Here is a 7,202-nt window from a genome sequence, read left to right as displayed (position 1 = left end):
GAAAAGAGAAAAGCGGGGAATGATTAAAGACAAGATTAAAATGTGCTCAACTATTTAGTATAAGGGTTTGATGCTAAAACATAAAGAAAAGACATAATAGAAAATAATCCCCCCCCCCCAATTTAATTAATAAAAGACCCAAAATAAGAGAGAAAATGGAATTAGGTATTAAAGAATACAGAAATGAAGATTTCCCATCCAGACCATCATAAAATGTGTTTTTATCAAATTATCATTTTTTTTTAAATAAAAGTATTTCACATATAAAACTTGAATCTTCCCCAGACTCTGAATCATTTCAACAAAATTTCCAAGATGATACAAGGATGTGCAATCGTTCTTTTCACGTTTTTTCTGATTGAGAACGTGTGTTCGAATACTTGTGGACATGTTAACTGTGAAAATGCAATTGACGTTCCCTTAATAACGAAACTCAATGCACCAATGAAAGTGGAGTTAGATATTTCAAGTTTAACAACACAACTAAAGGAACTTATAGTACGAGAAGTGGAAAAGGCTGTATCTAAAGCAACGAATAGCCTTGTGGAAAATGTTATGGATAAGAGATTTCAAACTGCTGTAGACAGCTTAAAGAGTTCTAATAGTGTTGCTATGTCAACATTTCGAAAGGAAATTGAAGGTAAGAGCAATATTATAACAAATTGGTCTTTTATATTCTAATTATTCTACACCTTTTTACCATACAAAAAAAGTTATACAGTATTACAATAAAACATTTTAATTTGTTCTTATGTTAACAAATGTTTTGTTTACGGGTTATACATATGTATATAGTATCTGTATGGTCAGTTTTATTCGTACATTTTGTTTTCTGTTTTTGGTTCAGTTTGTGGGTTTTGATATAAACCCCTATTTGATATATTCTTCTACCCTTGATTTTTTTCCCTGGTATACGAAAATTCTTTTCACCAGTTTTTATGATATTTAATTTATTTCAGCTGAGCTTAATGGGAAAATGGAAAAGAATTTTGAAAATTCAATAAAAAAAACAGAATATCTCCGCCACAGAAATCCATGATTCTTTGACAATAATGGGAAATAATCTCGTTGGACAAATGGAGCAACTGAAATCCGAGCTTAAAAAAAACACTGAAAGAGGTTAGTACATTTATGCACGATTTTAATTTAGCTTTCTGATGAGTTAAGCCTTTTTCAGCTAATTTTTATAGTTCGTTCTTATGTTGTACTGTTATACCACTGTGCCAGGTTAGGGGGAGGGTTGGGATCCCGCTAACATGTTTAACCCCGACACAATATTTATGTATGTGCCTGTCCCAAGTAAGGAGCCTGTAATTCAGTGGTTGTCGTTTGTTCATGTGTTACATATTTGTTTTTCGTTCATTGTTTTACATAAATAAGGCCGTTAGTTTTCTCGTTTGAATTGTTTTACATTGTCTTATTGGGGCCTTTTATTGCTGACTATATGCGGTATGGGCTTTGCTCATTGTTGAAGGCCGTACGGTGACATATTATTGTTAATGTTTGTGTTATTTTGGTCTTTTGTGGATAGTTGTCTCATTGGCAATCATACCACATCTTTTTTTTTTTTATATTACATGGACTTAGAAATATTCAATTATTGTAAATTCAAGTTTTTATTGAAATTATAGAAATTTATTTTGTATATTTTCATGAATTTGAAATTTGCGTCTCTTTTATCCTTCATTGAGGTATCAAATGTGAATTGGTTCTTAATGTATCACAGGTATCAAAATCAGATACAGAGGGGCGAAGAGTCAACTTTATGAATAATTTATAAACTTTTTTATAAGTCGCCCCTTTTTCAAAATCACGGATCTGCAACATATTATTATTGATCCCTCGATATATTTTTTAAATTTTAGAATATGTTCATTAATATTGCAAAATGAAAAGATTGACCTTTTAAAATAAAGAAAAAGAACACCAATAGAATTGTCGTTTGTTTGATATGCATATTTTTTCACACGCGCACACTTACAAACACACACATTTACCAACGCCTGCATACATATTGTATATTATATCACTATTTTTCGTTTCAGTTTCTATAACAGCGTGTACCGGTGATACTATAACATACCATAATAATGAGATAATAAAATTCAGTGATGTAAAACTGTCAAATGGAATTTATAATGTGAATAATTTCAAATCTTCCGGGATATTTTCATGTGAAAAGCAAGGAACCTATTTGATAGGGGTGTATATTATGTTATAGTTATTGACCAAGCAAGTCGGTATGACACAATAACCCGAACGACGTAGGAGTTCGGGTTATTGGGTCATCTCGTGTTGTGCAGATTAAATTCCATATACCGATTTGATTGGCCAATAACTGTTTTAACACATGACGCAATCAATTTACGTTAACGTTTTAGAAATGTTGACGTCATTCCGCAATCCACGGATCCTAGGAAAATTTCTTGTAGGGTAAAGTAAGGCGAAAATACGACTTTGGTAAGTTTAAAATTTATAATTTTTTTCATATTTAGACTCATTCTAAAATTGGGATTTAATGGTATTTTTTTTTATCGTTTCCACAGGCGCTTGGGTATATGATAAAAAAAATGTTTTGTTGATTAAAATATTTCCGTTAAATTTATTCCCCATTTTCATTTAATTGGTGACGATTAAGACTTTCACAAACTGTGTACTTTCGGTGTATGAATAAAAAAAAACATAACTGCAAGGGTTATTGAGTTTAAATCAGAATAATTGCTTTTGAATTTCTCAATGATATGCTTAGAGAGAAAAAGAAACGAGGAAGATATTATATTACCTAAATTTAAAATGTATAATAAACAGAAAATACGTTTCTCTTTCAAAACCTTTTACTCCCCGCAACCCCGTCCCCCCCCCCCCCCCAATCTCTTTTTATCTTCTGTATTGCTTTTTAAGACACGTCAGTCTAATTGAAGTCTGATTGATCTCCAGCTAATCCCCCTGTTTTAAAACAAACTGAAATATGGTCCTCATTAAATTCGATCCAAAAATAGTTCCTTTATATTCGTATATTCAAAAAGTCGTTATAAATTCCATTGAGTCTGAAACTAATCTAAATCAGATTGATTTATTTATATTCGGATATTCTTAGATACAATTCTTTTTGGGCAGAAATTAACAAAAATTGTTTTAACTTTCTTTTTTACTTTAAAACACTGATATAGATTTACGTTGTACACAAAATATAATAAAATAGTTTATGTCCCAGCTTTAAGATAAAAAAAAATTGAAGGAATGAGAAACATTTCTTTTTCCTATTTTGAAACTACGATGTTTGCACGAAGTTTATCTTTGTCGTAATTTCAAGGCAGATGGCAGACTCGAGGGTGGGGGCGAACAGGTCGTTAACCCTTGGATTTGACAAAGTATCGTGTTTTAGCTTCAAAACGTCAATATTGTCTTTAGTCTCGCTACACTCGGGGATTTTTTTTTTAATTTGATAGAATAACGCCCCTTTCAAAATCCAAGAACCGCCCCTAAAGGTAAAAATAGATTTGAACTGTGCAGTTATCTGAGGCAGTTAATGCACACCTTAGCTGTGCATTATCCAGATTATACCACAGTAAGAACAAAGAGATTTTACTCTTGCCATGTGTTAAGTCTAGTTCTAGTTACGCTAAATTTGAAATTATAAAGAACGGAATTATGGTTAGCCGTGTACATGTCAACCCATTCTTACGTGAACGATCTACCCCGACTATCGTTGTTGACCCAGATCCTTATCATACAGGAACAGGAATCATTGCTGTTCAATTGAATGCATTCGACACAATAGAAATCAAAGCAGGCTACAAAACGCCAGTGTATGGACACGGATATTCATGCTTTACAGCTATTAAAGTGAAATAAATGTGATTTGTAGAAATAATGAATTATTTAATTAGCATGACAAATGTTTTACAAATTTTATTTTTTATAGAATAGCCGTGTTTTTAAATATTCAGATTTGAATGTTACTCATGAAGATAAATATAGAAAAGCGTTTCAAACGACTTAAAAATATAAAGTTTTTTTCTCAAGATATAGCTGTATATGTGTTTTTTTATATGCATGATTTGGTTATTACTATTTTTTATCTTAATTTGTTAAAGTTATTTAAAAAGTTTTCATTTTGTAAATTTATTCGGGTGTGAAAGCGTTGACAGAAGTTCATTTTGCGGATGTATTTCATTCTAAAAATGTACGCACGTTCTACGCTTTTACAACACCATAAAATTGCTACATTGTTCGATAGAGAGTACGATTTCTAATAAGTTTTTATTTTATTTCCCTGTACATTTTTGTTGAAGCTCGTGTCATCATGAACATAATGATATTATATTCGATGTGAAAATGACGTTCGATTTCAAAAGGACCAAAACTTGCTGTTTGCCAGTCAAAATAACGTATTATGATGAAACATACATGTAATATACTTTGTTAGCTATTGTAACTATATTGTTTTACAGAAGAATGATAAATTGAATAATTAAAATATTATTTAAGTAATGCACCTGTCCAGACAGTCCTAAGTTAGAAATCTGATGTTCAGTAGTTGTTGTTTGTTTATGTGGTTCATAAGTGTTTTTTTTTTTTTTTAAAGATACTTAATCGTTGGTTTACCAGTTTTAATGGTTATACAGTAGTTAGTTTTGGGGCCCTTTATATCTTGCTGTTTGTTATGCCAAGGCTCTGCAACATCTTCTTATATCTATATGATGTTTGTTCGTACCATGGGGGGGGGGGCTATTGCTTATTGTTTGATTTTATTGAAATTGTTGTTTGCATTTGATAAGTTAGAAAATAGATAAAAGAATAATATCCCTTCAAGATATAATACCTTTACGAGATCGATTAATACTAGAAAATTGCACATATTAAAGTCGTTGGTCTTAATCTTGATTTGTATATGAGGGACACGTTGTATAACATGCATTTTTTTTAAATGTACACCTTTATATTACACAAGGCACGTAACTCGGATGCTTTTTTCTACTTTTGGAATCATCTGTAGTTGGTAATTCTATCGTCTTCATCGTCTTCTCACATCGAAATGGCAAAGTTCCAAACTAAGTGCTATTTCTCAAAAATGCGATTTGGTTACCTTGTGTTATATAAAGGCATATATAGAAAATTATCGTATCAGAGTAAACTGACTGTAAACGCGGCGTTGAAACCTACAGATGTTTCCACCAAAAGCCACCATTCACAATTTTCCGCATTAACAGATAATAAAAAAAGAAATTAAATTACAAACTTTGTTCGCCTCATGTAACAGCTGTTTAAAATAAAATATCACATATCATTGATGTGAAGGAATTCCCAACCTTTATCAAAATTTATTGATAAGCAACTACGAATTCATGTTCATATTATTATGTGTAAGGCTTTTGAACCAAACGTTTTATCAGGTTTTTTTAGAAGAGAAAAAAAAGTAAGGCAAGCTACAAGGTGATGCATTTACGAGAATAAAATTTTCAACCATTGTATAGGTCTGCCATTTTTGCGATGGAACTGTCAGTTTTAAGCTCACATAGCCTCAATAATTTAGTGAGTTATTTGCCGTCCGTCTGTGTCAATCAGTCTGTTAACAGCGATCTGCTCTTCTGAAACCACTGGCACAATTTATACTTGGATCTTTGTAATATCTAGTGTATGATTTTGTTCTTTAACTTTTAGTTTTAAATGTCTCCGTTATAGTACCTACCTTTTTGTTTATTTAGTTTAAACATATTTATTTCAAGTGGATTGGGAAGCAAGTTATTGTAACTTATATTAATCCCTTTCCACTTTGCGAATGCGAGTTCTGCCTTTTTCGAAATCTACAAGGGATTCCTTGACATACAAGATATATGGCTCTCTCTTAACACGGGTCAGCCATTTATTGTCCCCTTCCAAGGGACACTCATCGTTTCCTCAAGACCATACTCGCAAATGGGGTCAATCAAAGCCGAACATTCAATTCCTGATATTTCTTCCCAGAGCGAGGATCGAACCAGGAACCTTTGTGCTAATAGTTCGATGCACCAACCGCTTCACCATGCACGACTCTCTTTTTGTGTTTATCAACTGTTACCATTTAGATTTTTATAACGACACCATTAAAATACCTTGCAATTCAATAAATCCCAATAAACAATGAATAACATTAGCTATTTATATTTACGAAAAAAAACGTTGATCTATAGTTATCAAAGGTACCAGGATTATAATTTAGTACGCCAGATGCGCGTTTCGTTTACATAAGACTCATCAGTGACGCTCACATCAAAATATTTATAAGGACAAAACAAGTACAAAGTTGAAGAGCATTGATGATCCAAATTCCAATGTTGTTCCAAATACGGCTAAGGTAATCTATGCCTGGGTTAAGAAAATCCTTAGTTTTTTCGAAAAATTCAAAGTTTTGTAGACAGGAAATTTATAAAAATCACCACATTATTGATATTCATGTCAACATCGAAGTGTTTACTACTGGGCTGGTGATACCATCTGGTACGAAATCCACAAGCAGTGGCATCGACCCAGTGGTAAAAAAAAGTTATCAAAGGCACCATAAAACAAGATGTACAGTCAAGATGTATAGTCAAGTATTGTGACATAACATATATATAAATAACACATAACATACATAAAAGTTACGATCGAATGATGCAGGCAATCTTCTACAATTGTCCGTATTACTAACTGATTCTATTAAGTCATGTGGCAGTATATAATGTCTATTGCCTCCTCTGAATTTACAATTTTACATTTGGCATTATAGGTATATACATATTTTACATTTTATTCCGTTGATCTATTAGAAAGCTTCAATGTAAGAGTTATCAAAGGCACCATAAAACAAGATGTATAGTCAAGTATTGTGACATAACATATATATACATAAAACATAACATACATAAAAGTTACGATCGAATGATGCAGGCAATCTTCTACAATTGTCCGTATTACTAACTGATTCTTATAAGTCATGTGACAGTACATAATGTCTATTGCCTCCTCTGAATTTATAATTTTACATTTGGCATTATAAGTATATACATATTTTACATTTTATATTCCGTTGATCCATTAGAAAGCTTCAAGGTAAGAGTTATCAAATATTTTTTTATAATAAGCTCCTGTGCCACATCGATCGATGCAGAGACAGACTATTCTGACTGGTAGGTTATCTTATTTCTCCTACTTCTTAAAATAGTGGATTTGTTTTTATG

Source organism: Mytilus trossulus, chromosome 14, assembly GCF_036588685.1.
Source record: "Mytilus trossulus isolate FHL-02 chromosome 14, PNRI_Mtr1.1.1.hap1, whole genome shotgun sequence".
NCBI lineage: Eukaryota > Metazoa > Mollusca > Bivalvia > Mytilida > Mytilidae > Mytilus > Mytilus trossulus.
Note: the sequence above shows the minus strand (reverse complement) of the source record.